The sequence below is a fragment of the Canis aureus genome, chromosome 4 (genome assembly GCF_053574225.1).
Source record: "Canis aureus isolate CA01 chromosome 4, VMU_Caureus_v.1.0, whole genome shotgun sequence".
NCBI classification, from domain to species: Eukaryota; Metazoa; Chordata; class Mammalia; order Carnivora; family Canidae; genus Canis; species Canis aureus.
In genome coordinates this window covers 9,492,536-9,506,259 of record NC_135614.1, presented here as the reverse complement: position 1 = coordinate 9,506,259, position 13,724 = coordinate 9,492,536, and the positions used below count along the sequence as shown (strand labels likewise).

The window sequence follows — 13,724 nt, the reverse complement described above, 5'->3', positions numbered from 1 at the left end:
AAAATGGGTCTTGAAAGAAGACTGTGAATTAGCCAGGCAAAATAGAGAGAGGAGAATGTTCCAGGAAAAGAAAAAAGTCACAAAGACAACAGACAGCACGGTGTGTGTGCATGTGCATGTCCTGCATGTAAATTGCAAGCAAGGGGGAGCCCAAAGCACCAGGCCAGTGGTGTGACAGATGAGGCAGGATGTATCCAAGGCCACGCCCTGGAAGGTTAGTGTGCTCCTTGATAGTTAACTTGCACTTCATCTTACAGGTTAACAGGGAGCCACTGAAGAGTTCTCAGCAGGGAAGTGATATTATCAACTCTAGGTTTTCATTTACTTGAGCAGGTGACTTGCGAGGCACATTTCTGAAGCACAGCTATGAAGTAATGAGTCTGCTTTTCTTACTGGAGCTGGTAAACCACAGCTATTTCCTTTTGTGGGTTATTCTCTACAGGAATGCTTGTGTTTTGTTCTTGATTTGATATTCTTGATGCAGAATTAATGCAATAACAAAAAGCTGTTTTTTAAAAAATTTCCCCAAATGAATGCAACTCATATGAAGTACTTAAAAGTGTCAAGATAGCCCCAGGCTTACTGCTTGGACAGATATTCAATAATTGCTAAAATGCTCTTTTTGGTTTAAGACTTAAATGCATAGACTCAGGACTCCTTAGCTGAAAAGACTGGTCATAAAAACATACAAATCAGACTCTTAAGAAATCAGTAACTCCAATAATGAGCCGACTTTTTCAATAATAATAGCAATAGCACAACCCCCTTTGTAGGTAGAAAAGCAAACTCTTCTAGAAAGCATTTGTGGTGTGAATGACAGAGATTCAAGTCACATGCAGCCTTTGCAAATTTATTTTACAGAGCTTCCATATGATGCATCTCATATTCATCTCATTCCTGCAACGACTCCATGAGTTCTGTGGGAAAGTCGAGGTCTCCATTTTACTAATAAATCTATCTGGGCCTTGTTGGCAGTGCTGAAGCGCTTCTTCTGCCAGCCATATTTTTGCACAGGAGTGTAATCACTGCAAGGACCAGATCTGGTCCCAGAAAATAATGATGGCCCCGTTTCAAATAACACTAACCTCTACTCTGCTTTTATCACTTTGAAGGAGTTTAATGTTCTTTGCTTTCTGCATCATTCTTAGAAAAGTTGCTGGATTACTTATAAATAACCATACCCAGACACCCTTGTAATATTTCTCTTCTGGGTTTCTTCCATCAATTTTGGACTCCTATGAGGCAGATCTTATTAATCTGTGCTAAATACAAGTGCTCAAATCTCTGTTGAGTAAATCAATTAATGATGAAGGGTAGAGAGAAAGGGGAGAATAACTTCAACAACTTTAATACGATTTATTGATTATTTTTTCTTCTGGCATCAGCTGTGCCAAGTGGCTTTCTCAGCAGTGCCCAGGGTGAGCACCTGAAGACCACTGTGAGAAGACATCATCTATACTTTAAAACCGAATACAAGTTGAGTTTTATCATCTTATGCTAAAAGTTGACAGAGGTATTTACCAGGTTATGAGTAATAAATCAGAAGTTCAACAACCATCCATTTGCACAGGAAACAACCATCCGTTTGCACAGGATGACACACATATATTATATACACTATGTATATGTGTGTGTGTGCATGCACGTGTACATAAAGAAGGATAGTTATTAAATTATGCCAAAAGACCGATTTTCATTCAGTACCATATAGCTTTATTCTGGGTGTAGGCACAGCTTATTTTTAAGAATGTTCAAGTAGGAGAATGCTTGGCTGGCTCAGTGAGAGAAACACAGGACTCTTGATCTTGGGGTCATAAGTTCGAGCCGCATGTGGGGTATAGAGATTACTCAAATTAATTTTTAAAAAACACCAAAAATCTTAAAAAAAAAAAAAAAAGGATGTTCAAGTAGGGGTGGCCTGGCTGGCTGGCTTAGTCCATAGAGCATTCTACTCTTAATCTCAGGATTGTGAGTTCAAGCCCCACGTTGTGTGTAGTGGCTACTTGAAAAAAAGAATATTCAAATGTACCTAGTGAGTGGTTTAGGAAAAGAATTCAAATAGAATATGAGATTTCCATAACAACCATTAAGAAGTGAAGTTCTCTAAGCCTTTATATCTAGTAATTTTCAGGTATATTGACAATAACTAGCAACCTCCAGTATTTCTCTCAAACCCTTGTTCCCAGCCTTGTTCTGATGCCACCAGAACAATCATCTATGCTACCCTGCTTTTTAGAGCCACCTGCTTCTTTGATCCATAGTTTTCTGCTGGCCCAGGCTCAGTCTTTATGTCACAATGTTTACTGAATCCTACTGATGACTGATTTCTACCCTGCTCCTCTGATCAACATTATATGTCAGTCTACTGTACCTGAAGTTCTATAGACTACGATCCAATATTATGTCCAAATGTGCTGTTGATACAAGAGGAAGTTTTGTTTTGGTTCTGGGTGGGGCCCAGTGACTCTAACCAAAGGGACCATAAGATAAAAACTGAGGACCCGTGCTCTAAGGATAGGAATTTGAAGAGAATGTTGCAAGAAGTCTTAAGGTGAAGTATTAAACGTGAGGCTCCGGGGCAGCCCAGGTGGCTCAGCGGTTTAGCGCCGCCTTCGGCCCAGGGCCTGATCCTGGAGACCCGGGACTGAGTCCCATGTCAGGCTCCCTGCATGGAGCCTGCTTCTCCCTCTGCCTGTGCCTCTGCCTTTCTCTCTCTCTCTCCCTGCCATCCCTGTGTCTCTCATGAATAAATAAATAAAATCTTTAAAAAAAAAGTGAGGCTTCCCTTTTGCATAAAATTTGAGAGAATTTTTAATAAATTAATTATGAAGAACCAACTTGGTTGATAAAATGGTGAGATGTGAGTTGAGTAAACTAATAGTTTGCTTCTCTTTGAATCTGCATCTAGGCCTGTGTCAACCTGGGAGGAGAGTCTATTGTCTTTAGTCTCTAACCAATTAATCTACATTTTTATCAATGATTTTGAATGAAAAAAAAAAAAAGGGATTTCTCAGTATAACTTTTCTGAATAGGGAAAGTTTAGATAAGTGCACTTTACAGGAAAACCACCACCAATGGCTGAGGTATTACTATGTGTCAGTCACTGCATGAGGAACTTTATATTAGTTCTTTCATTTAATTCTCAGAATCCCTGTGAGATAAGTATTATGCTCATCATGTGGAGTAAACTATACAAAGGGATAAGACGATTTGGCAGAACAGATATCCTAAAAACAAAACAAAAAATCCAGGAGTTCTGGTTGACCATAAATTTAAACTAGCCACTATGTTGCTAAAAAGCTATGGCTACCTTAAATAGTTCTACTAGATTCTATACTACTTAGGCCCTATTCATTTCTGGGGATACATTAGAGTATTTTTTTTTAAATGGCTAAAATCGTGAGGGCAGTGTCCAGTAAGGAACAGTGGCAGGATGTGAATAGGTTTAGCCTGGAGAAGACACATTCCCGGTGGACTGTAATCTCCGGAATACAGGGACTGAGTCAGATAAAAATAGCACCACATTTTACGTAGTGCTTTCCAGTTTGCAAAATGGCTTTTACCTTACACACAAAATAAAGGAAGCACACTGAGATTAAGAAGACTGGGACCTGAAGCCAGAGTGCCTGTACTCAAACTCCAATTTTGCCCCTTCCTGCCTGGGGTCACTCTGGACAAATTATTTAACTTTTCTGTGCCTGACTTTGTCTGTAAAGTGAAAATAACAACTGTATACCTGCATGGTAAGTGAACTAGTACATAAAAAAGTGTTTAACAACACTGCCTGGTGCAAAGGCAGTGTTAATGTTGGACAGCTATGGGGTGCTGGATAAATCCCAAGCCTCCAGAGCTATGACCTCATTCTAAAAATTAGGATTATCACTATCTACTCATAAGACTAGGAGTTAAACAAGACAACAAAGGAAAGTGTTCTATAAATCTTAATTCTTTTTTTGTTTCATAAACACCTTCATCAGAATGACTGGGTGGCTCAGTGGTTGAGTGTCTGTCTGCCTTTGGCTCTGCGCATGATCCTGGGTCTGGGGATCGAGTCCCACATCAGGCTCCCAGGGAGGAGCCTGCTTCTCCCTCTCTATGTCTCTCTCTCATAAATAAATAAATAAATAAATAAATAAATAAATAAATAAATAAATACACACCTTCATCATAATCTCTAAGAGAGCCTATTATGCTCCAGGCACTATGCTAAGTATAATTATCTCATTTAATCCTCACCAACTATATAAAATGCCTACTTCTATGATCTTCACTTTTCAGACAAGGAAACAGGCCTAGAATGGTTAATTTATATGAGGCTGCAGAGCTAAGCTGTCAGCGAGATTGAGAACTCAGGTGTGCTACACTCTGTAGCCCAGCTTAGAGCCTCCATATGTATATAGGCTTTTCACTTACACATCTCAGCAGCTAACAACATGCCTACTAGTAAAATGCCTCATATGTATAAGATGTTTGATAAATGTTTCCTTAATTAAATTAATGAATGTTAGCAGTCTTCAACTTGGTGCAACTGTTGTAAGGAAACAGGATATGTAGAAAAGCCTCCATTCCTGCTCCATGTGCCAGTACGTGGGGGGGTTGATCTTGGATCACATCATCTGAGCCCAGGTTTCTTTACTTCTAAGATAAGGAACCTGGACTATACAATCTTCCAATCTGGTTCAAAGACTACATGGTTCCATCTGGCAACACTTCTGATATAGCAAAGATTTAAAATAAAAATTCTAGAATTTCAAAACTGGAAGAGACCACAAAGGTCTGGCCCAAACCCTTTAGACAGGGGAATCCCAAAAGACAAAAATCTGGGTTTCCGAATCAATTTCCAAATCTACATTGCTTCTTCTGTAATGACACAGAGTAGACATTTTAAACTAGATTAAAAGAAATATATAAATGGTATCACAAAGTCCAAAAATAATGGGTACCAAAGTCAAATGGTATTTAGTAACTTTTATATTCTAAAATCTCTTTATTAGTCACTATAAAATATCAATGTTTATTGCTTAAAATAGCATTAAAGATTAAGATATTAAAACACTAAGATATTTATTATCTTTTAATTTTGTTAATACCCAATTCTAATAAATAACAAGGGTAGCCTCAGAATAAATTATTTGGTAATAAAAGACTTGCAGTAGCACAAATTAACTTAAAAAAAAGTTGTTGTTTTTTTTTTTTTTTTTTGAGAAAGAGTGCGAGTTGGGGGTAGGGTGGCCAGGAGGGGCACGGGGAAAGGAAGAGAATCTCAAGCCGACTTCCTGCTGAGCATGGAGCTCGAGGCAGGGATCAATCCCACACCCTTGAGATGATGAACTGAGCCTAAATCAAGAGTTGGATGCTTAAATGACTGAGCCATCTAGGCATCCTAGCTTCTTTACTTTTTTTCTTAAGATTTTTTTATTTTTTTTATTTATGATAGTCACACACAGAGAGAGAGAGAGGCCCAGACACAGGCAGAGGGAGAAGCAGGCTACATGCAGGGAGCCCAATGTGGGACTCGATCCTGCATCTCCAGGATCAGGCCCTGGGCTGAAGGCAGTGCTAAACCGCTGAGCTACCCGGGCTGCCCAGCTTCTTTATTTTTAAAAGCATTTATAGAAATACTGGGTAAGATTTTAAAACTATTGTTACAAAGGCTAAACAAATAACAGAAAAATTTTCATAATCTCGAGACACACTAAACTACAAAAATTCAACTACAATTTTATATTTTCAAGGATATATAAAGTCTTAAAAAAACGAGTACTGGGGCTAAATATAAAAAAACACTATGACATGAAACTATAAAACACAAAACATTTTAAGAGAAAAAAATAAGAGTTTAATTTTAAAAAAGCAATCTCCACTATAACACTTAAGGTAAATGTTATTTAAGACATATTATAAATTATTTATTAAGCATATTATATAGAACAAATGGCCTAGATCTGTCTGATTCACTATGCTCTCACTCACCATAAATCCATTAATTTTAATGCACAAGATGTGAAAATACAGTGAGAAAACTACAAAGAAAATGTTACAGTGGTATGGACAGGGTAACCGACATATAGTATAATGGTCAAGTATAGTAAGGTCTAGAATTGGCAAGTCTGGATTCAAATCTCAGCTCTACTACTTACTATCTCTATGTGGGCATAACAACAATGTACACCCCCAAAGGGACATTATAAGGATTAAAAATAGAATGCAGGGGATCCCTGGGTGGCTCAGCGGTTTAGCGCTTGCCTTCAGCCCAGGATGTTATCCTGGAGACCCAGGATCGAGTTCCGCATCAGGTTCCCTGTATGGAGCCTGCTTCTCCCTCTGCCTGGGTCTCTGCCTCTCTCTCTCTCTCTGTCTCTCATGAATAAATAAAATCTTAAAAAAAAATAGAATGCATATTGCACCTGGTATCCAGTAAACACCCAATAAATGTGCGCTATTAGCATCACTGCCAGTTATGCTTCTCAAACGCTGACACAGGAGGATGTCATCCCTGCCCATGTGCTAACATCTACTTTTGTCTTCCCGGTACCCATTCCCCCTCATCCTTGGGCAAAATGGACTTGTGGTCCTCAATCCTATTTGGGTGAGCTTCACTCTCTACCCTCTGGTGTGAGCATGTCAAGCCTGATCAGAAACCAGTTCAGAAATGGGCACATGACCCAAACCAATTGGAACCAGTGGGACTCAACTCCAGGATTTTATTTGGAGCTTTCTTCTTATGTACATCCTAGGATATAAAGCTAAAACTACTGGGGCCAACTTGCTATCACATGAAGAAAGCTTGCAAGAGAATAATGAACAGGAAAGAAGAGCTGAGAAAGCAAGTTTTGATGGTATTATTTGTGCCCTTGGTTTCAACTGTGACAGAAGGTTGATCACTAGGATTTATAGTTATGGGGACCAATAAATATCTTTTTTGGTCTGCTCAAGTCCCTTTAAGGGATTTTTCATTTTGTTTTTGACATTTGCATCTGAGATCTAACACATCTGGTATCAGTCACCTCCCAGAAGCTGGTGGCCAAGGATGCAGTAAAGCTGACATAAAGGGCATGGGTTTGAAATCAGCAACATCTGGTTTCTAATCCTGATTCTACCACTCATTAAACACTTGAACCATGGGCAATCTGTTTAAGCCTACCTCCTCATCTGTGAAGTGGTTTGATACCTGCCTCAAAGAGTTCGTAAGAGAGGCACCTGGCTGGCTCAGTAAAAAGAGCATACGACCTTTTTTTTTTTTTAAAGATTTTATTTCTTTATTCATGAGAAACACAGAGAGGAGAGAGAGAGAGGCAGAGACACAGGGAGAGGGAGAAGTAGGCTCCATGCAGGGAGCCTGACATGGGACTTGATCCTGGAACTCCAGAATCACGCCCTGGGCTGAAGGCGGGGCTAAACCGCTGAGCCACCTGGGCTGCCCGAACATACGACTTTGATTTCTAAGTTGTGGGTCCAAGCCCCGTGTTGGATGTAGAGATTACTTAAAAATAAATAAATAGGGATGCCTAAGGTGGCTCAGGTGGTTGAGTGGCTCTTGGTTTCAGCTCAGGTCATGACCTCAGGATCCTAGGATCAAGCCTGGTGTGGGGCTCTACGCTCAGTGAGGACTATGCTTGAAAATTCTCTCCCTCTTCCTCTGTCCCTCTCCCTGCTCTCTCTGAAATAAATGAATAAATCTTTAAAAATAAATTAAAAAAAAAAAAACCTGGGTTGATGAGAGGATAAATGTGACAATGCCTATAAACTGGTTGGCCTCCACCTAAAAAGGAGTAACACTCAATTAGTAGAAGCTATTACTATATTATTGATCTCAAATTGATCTTCATATCTGATGTAAATCCAATGTCTGTATTTCCAGAGGTTTAGCCATCTTCACCTACATAGTCTTCATCCTTAAATTTAACATTGCCAAATCTCATATTAACTTATCTTCTCCACACACACCCCCATCACTCCCTCTGCCCCTCCAAAAAAAAAAAAAAACCCCTCATTAAGGATCAATTCTTCACCAATTAATAAGATGTGTTCCAAGTGGTCTCTAATTTCTAATTCTAGGATCCTAGGAATCATTCTAGACTGACCCTTCTTGCCTGTTAGCCAATCCATCACTGAGTCCCACTAAATCTTTGTAGCCTGACAGCAAAGAATGTTCCTCTTCCTGGTGGATAAGAACAAGGGCAGGACCCCTCCAACTCCAGGATGTGCGACCTTCTCACTGGCTTTTCAAGGAGACCTTCGATCCTCTTATCCTGCCTTCTCATCTTTTTCCTTGTGGCTTCATCTCTTTCCAAATCCAGGATGGATTTCTTGCCAGCTCTCTTTATTTTTTCCCTAACCTCACTCTGCAAACTAGCAAATGTAAATGAATCCAATCTTTGTAACTTTTACACCCAAGCTACCTACCAAGCACTACTGTAGGCTGTCTCAGCCCTGACTTTTTAATTCACTAGGTGGAGAGGTTTCCCATTTATCTGAGGTAATTAAGGCAATGAGGTAGAAACTTCTCAGCTTCTTACTCCCATGTTTCTCAATGCATCCTGATGTAAAAGCCCCACCACCTCATTTCCCTTAATCAGAAAGCTGATGTGTACACAGGGCTAATCCTGCCTCCTACAGTGCTTCTGCAATGTTAACACGCATACACATCACCCGGGGACCATATTAAAAATCCATATTCTGATTCAGAAGGTCTGAAGCTGGGGCCTGAAAATTCTGCATTTCTCACAAAACAATACTGCTTATTTGAAGCAACATTTAGAAAAATAGGATCTAGACTCTATCTTGTTTCATCTCCTCAGTGACCTTTTACTCCAAGTCAACAATTTTATCCCTATGTCTTCACATACGCTTCTCTATCAGCTGCTCCTTCCCCCAGCATTGAACAAACCTGTCTCTTCTACTTTAAAATAATCCCTCCTTTGCTCCTCCTCTATTAGCCACCATCCAATGTTTTTAACTGCTTGGCTCCACAGTTTCTATGAAGAACACTTTATGTCAGTGGTTCTCAAACTGTCTTTGTTCACAGAGTAATTAATATCTCAGCAATTTTTTCATGGAACTTCTAAGCTAAAAGAAATACCTATTAGTTCTCTTTATTAAGCAGAATGGGCCAAACCACTTGGCTGGTATAAAAGTCCTAACAATTTTGCACCTTGGGGGCCCTGTGTAACTTTTCCAACCTTGGAATCAAGTTGGACACAACAGCCTCATTTCCTGTTTCACTGTTATTTTTAGGCAGTACTTACTTTTTTAAATCAGAATTAGCACTGAAACCTAGCTTCCAAAGGTATGACATCAAGGAAAGGAATACAGTGATTTAATAACTGTACCATCTGAGAGATGTTGCCGTATTTCCTTTGAAATTTAAAAATATTCCACAGCATCCCTGTGAGTCTGCTGCAGTGCCCTGCGGAGCCTCAATGCACAATTAGGGAACTGTGGGTGTAGGCAGTCCTCAGAATCGCAGCATTCCCACTGCTTAAGAGGTGGCTGGAAATGCAGAACCTGGAGACTTACTCCAGACTCAATGACTCAGACTACTTTCACAAAATCTCCAAATGACTAAGACAGCACTAAAGTTTGAGAAGGCTGGTTTAGAGTCCCTGCCTGCCATCTTACTTTTACCATTCTGACTTAACTCACTGCTTTCCAAGGACGTGCCTCAGGACTCCAATGAAACTGCCATGGGCAAAGTCCTCCCCCTTTTCAATGAAAGCAAAACATATCTTTCAGTTCCAATCCTAATGAAACCTCTCTGCTGTGTTTGATACTACTGATCTTCTTCTTGTACCTCTATTCTTCCTTGATTTCTAAAACAGTCTTCTAGTTTTCTTCTTTTTCTTCTAATACTGCCAAATTCCCTTCCACCCCTTTCTCCACCAATGAAGTTTGTTCCCCCTAAGGCTTCTGTAATTAGCATTACTCCTTGCTCTGTAAACCTCTTCCCTCAGGGGACTGCATTCAATCCTGTCTGTGGTTTTAGTCACTATCTATAGACCAACCACCACAGTCCAGAGGGCTCTCTGGAGTCTTAGACATCTAAACCAATTTCTACTTCTATGCAGAACACAGGCATAGTAAGCTCAGCTATGCCAAAACCCCTTACTTGCCGGTCTTCCTTGGCCTTCAGGTAGCTCGGCTTCATATACCCTTTCCTTTACCAAATGGTATCCTTGTTCAACCACTTCTCCATGTACCTTCCCCTCCACAATCAGTTAAACCAAACATCCTTGCTTGGTCTCGAATCTGTCTGAATCTCTCCATCCTCATTACCCCTCTCTTAAAAGAGGTCTTTATCTTTTGCTTGGAGTCCTGTAACAGCCTCCTAACTCACCTCCCTGCCTCCAGGATGGCCACGTCCTGCTCCAAACCCTTCTCTGCGCCCCACCCAAGTAAGTTTTCTAAAATTAAAATCTGGTGTCACTGCCTTCCTCTAAATCTTTCAATGGCTCCAATGCCTAGCAACACTTTTCAAACTTTTCCAACTGCTTTAGAAAAGTTTGTAAATACAGATCTAAGAAGCTCACCACAAACAAGAAACTTCTTGCAAGGCTCAGTTTCATCTTAAATAGTCATTTCAACTTTACTTCTAGTCTGTAAGTAGCTATCTATGTTATTAAAATAATCTTTTAAATTACTTATCAGTTAAAACTACTTAACTTTTTCCAAATGATAACTGAGTAAAACTGACACTCAAGGAAGATACACCTGTTATCTGTGGTTTCAAATATCCTTTGGCACAATGCCACTAGGCCAGGGGTTGGCAAACTACAGTCTCAAGCCAAATCTGGCCCCTCACCTATTTTTTTAAAAATTTTTATTTATTTATGATAGGCACACAGTGAGAGAGAGAGAGAGGCAGAGACACAGGTAGAGGGAGAAGCAGGCTCCATGCACCGGGAGTCCGACGTGGGATTCGATCCCGGATCTCCAGGATTGCACCCTGGGCCAAAGGCAGGCGCCAAACCGCTGTGCCACCCAGGGATCCCTCACCTATTTTTATAAATAAAATTCACTTGGTATAGCCAAAGTTCAGTCATTTATGCATCATCTATAGCTCTTTTCAATTATGACAGCAGAGCTGAGAGGTGCAACAAGTATGACAACAGAACTGAGAGGTGCAACAAAGACCAAGTAGCCCACAAAGCCAAAAATACTATCTGGCCCTTTGGGAAAGTCTACAGACCCCTGCATTTGACCTTGAGTACTGTTAAGGCTGGAACTGTGCTTTACTTATCTTTATATCCGAGCACAGGTCTAGAGAAAGTACTAAGAAATATTTAACTTAAGGAATTAGAATACTGCCAGGAAGACTTCTAAGGCCCCATAAGGGATGTGCCCATAAAGTTGCAGCAGAATGCCTCCAAGCCCTAAGGAAGACATATAGGGCCAGAGATGGTCCTTCATCCCCCAGTGAACTCTGAAAGGCTGAGATGAAGTAGGGAAAATAGTATCCTACTCTACAGAGGTCAAAACACATTCTGAAGTAACTGACAGGCCCATCAGACCTAAAGCCACCTCCCCGAAGAACTTCTGTATAGCACCATATCACTCACACATGCGTCTGGTGGCATCTAAGAGTTAGGAGCTATATTATTCAGAGTAGCTGCTATAAAAACTAGTCTTTCTGGAGTCTGTGCAATTGCATCACATTTTTCTTCTCCAAATAGTGGGAAACAAAACACTTAAAACCAAAATATTTTATTGAAGGGTAAGAAAGATTGAAGGCCACTAAGAAGATTGCCCTACTTTGCAATCAATATTAAAAAAAGAGAATCATTTGAAGAAATATGTAGAGTGTCGGGAGGAAGGGAGAGAGAGAGGGAGGGAAGAGAAGAACATTAAGGAAGATACAGAGTGCTTATTACTCTAGGATCTTAACCAGCAAAAGAACCATGAGATGCCCTAATTAAAGCATGGCATATCCTAGGGACAGGAGGTAGTTCCACTTGCTAAAATAAAGAATTTTATTAAGAGAAAAATAAAGTGAAGGGCACCTGGGTGGCTCAGTGGTTGAGCACCTGCCTTAAGCTCAGGTTGTGATCCCGGGGTCCTGGGATTGAGTCCCACATCAGGCTCCCCATGGGAAGCCTGCTTCTTCCTCTGTCTTTGCCTCTCTCTCTCTATCTCCCTTGAATAAATAAGTTAAGAGAGAGAGAGAAATGAAGTGAAACTTAGGCCACATAATAGCAGGTCTTACATTCTCTGCTAAGGAATTTGGGCTCCATTTTTCAAGCTACTGAATGCCCGAAGTCTTGTAAGCAAGCACAGATAACAATCTGAGCTGTCATTTAGGACAGGAGTCAGCAAACTCTGGCCTGTGGGCCAAATCTAACCCATCACCTGATTTCTAAAATAAAGTATTACTGAAATAAAGCCACATTCATTCATTTACATATTGTCTAAGGCTGCTTTCTCATTACAATAGCAGAGCTGAGTAGGCTTTAGGAACACAAAGCCTAAAATAACTATTTATTTAGCCTTTTGGGGAAAATCTGCTGATCTCTCACTTTGGGAATATGACTCTGGTAAGGGAAAATGAATGTAAAAAATAGATTAGAAGGACAAGGGATAATGGAAGTGGGGAGATGACATTTGTGGCTACCAGGAAAAAACACAAACAAGGTAATGAAGATCTAAATACAGTAGTGTGAATTGTAGGCCAAACCCAGGTTGAGCCTCCATGTCAGTGAGAACGGAAACTACACTGAGAGGAACCAGAGACACACTGAACAGGAGCACGAATCAACTCAAGGTTTAGTAGCACCACGGCTGGGAGGATGTCAAGAACATGAACTTTAAAATGGAACACAAGATAAGGATTCAGAGGGAAGATGATGGAGGATTAGTTGCGATCAGATATGAACACTCTAAAATATGAATAAGACCTACAGAAAGCACACCTTCATGGTGCAAGAAGAAAATCCAACAGAAAAACAGCAGTAAGGGGCCATCATCACAGTGATGTTACCCGAAGATACAAAACTGGGTGAAAGCGAGGGGATGAGCCATGTTGGGGATGGCAGTGGGAGCAGCAGAGCCCATTTACTCTGCGACCACACGGGCAGACCCTGTCCTGGGCCCCGGGTTCACTCGCATCCTCCCAACAATCCTGTGGTACAGGAATCACCCCAGTTTGACAGATCAGAAACATGAGCTTGGAAAGGATTCAGGTTAAGTTCCAAGCTCACACAGGAATGTGGCAGGGGTGTAACTGAAACCGGGGTCTACTTGATACCAAAGCCAGTGGCCAATCTCCATATTACACGTGAAGAGAAAGCGCTGACGCCAGATCGGAGGGAAACACCTACATTTAGTGAGAAGAAAGGAAGCCAGCAGACAGGGTTCCAGAGATGACAGAAAGCCAGGGCAGTGCAATAGCAGGTCACCCAAGGTAGGAGAAAAGGAAACTGCACAGCAGTTGTGGGAACTCTGACAGCTCACTATGTGCCAGGTACAACCCACTACACACACCGGCTCATTTAGTTCCCTCCACCACTGTGACAGAAGTGCTATTGTTTCCCACAAAACAAATGTGAAAACAAACCAGATAACCCGCTGGCTTCACACAACTAGCCAATGGCAGAGCAAGGCTGTGAATCCAGGCATTCTGATTCTGAATGCTACACTAACCAATACACCACACTACCTCTGGGTTCAAGTGCTACAGAGCAGCTAAGGAGAGAAAAGATGCGAGAGAGAAAAGGACAAGTCCTCTGACA

General features: G+C 40.9%; 1 protein-coding gene and 1 non-coding gene across 3 annotated transcripts in view; both read right to left on the bottom strand.

Moving 5' to 3' along the window:
• EGLN1 (egl-9 family hypoxia inducible factor 1) overlaps positions 1–13,724 on the bottom strand; it is a 57,334-nt gene that overhangs the window by 20,972 nt on the left and 22,638 nt on the right. The gene's annotated exons all lie outside the window — the stretch shown is intronic.
• On the bottom strand, positions 1,373–1,458 carry LOC144313187 (small nucleolar RNA SNORD35). The gene has a single exon (XR_013378910.1). It is a non-coding gene; the product is annotated as a small nucleolar RNA SNORD35 (small nucleolar RNA).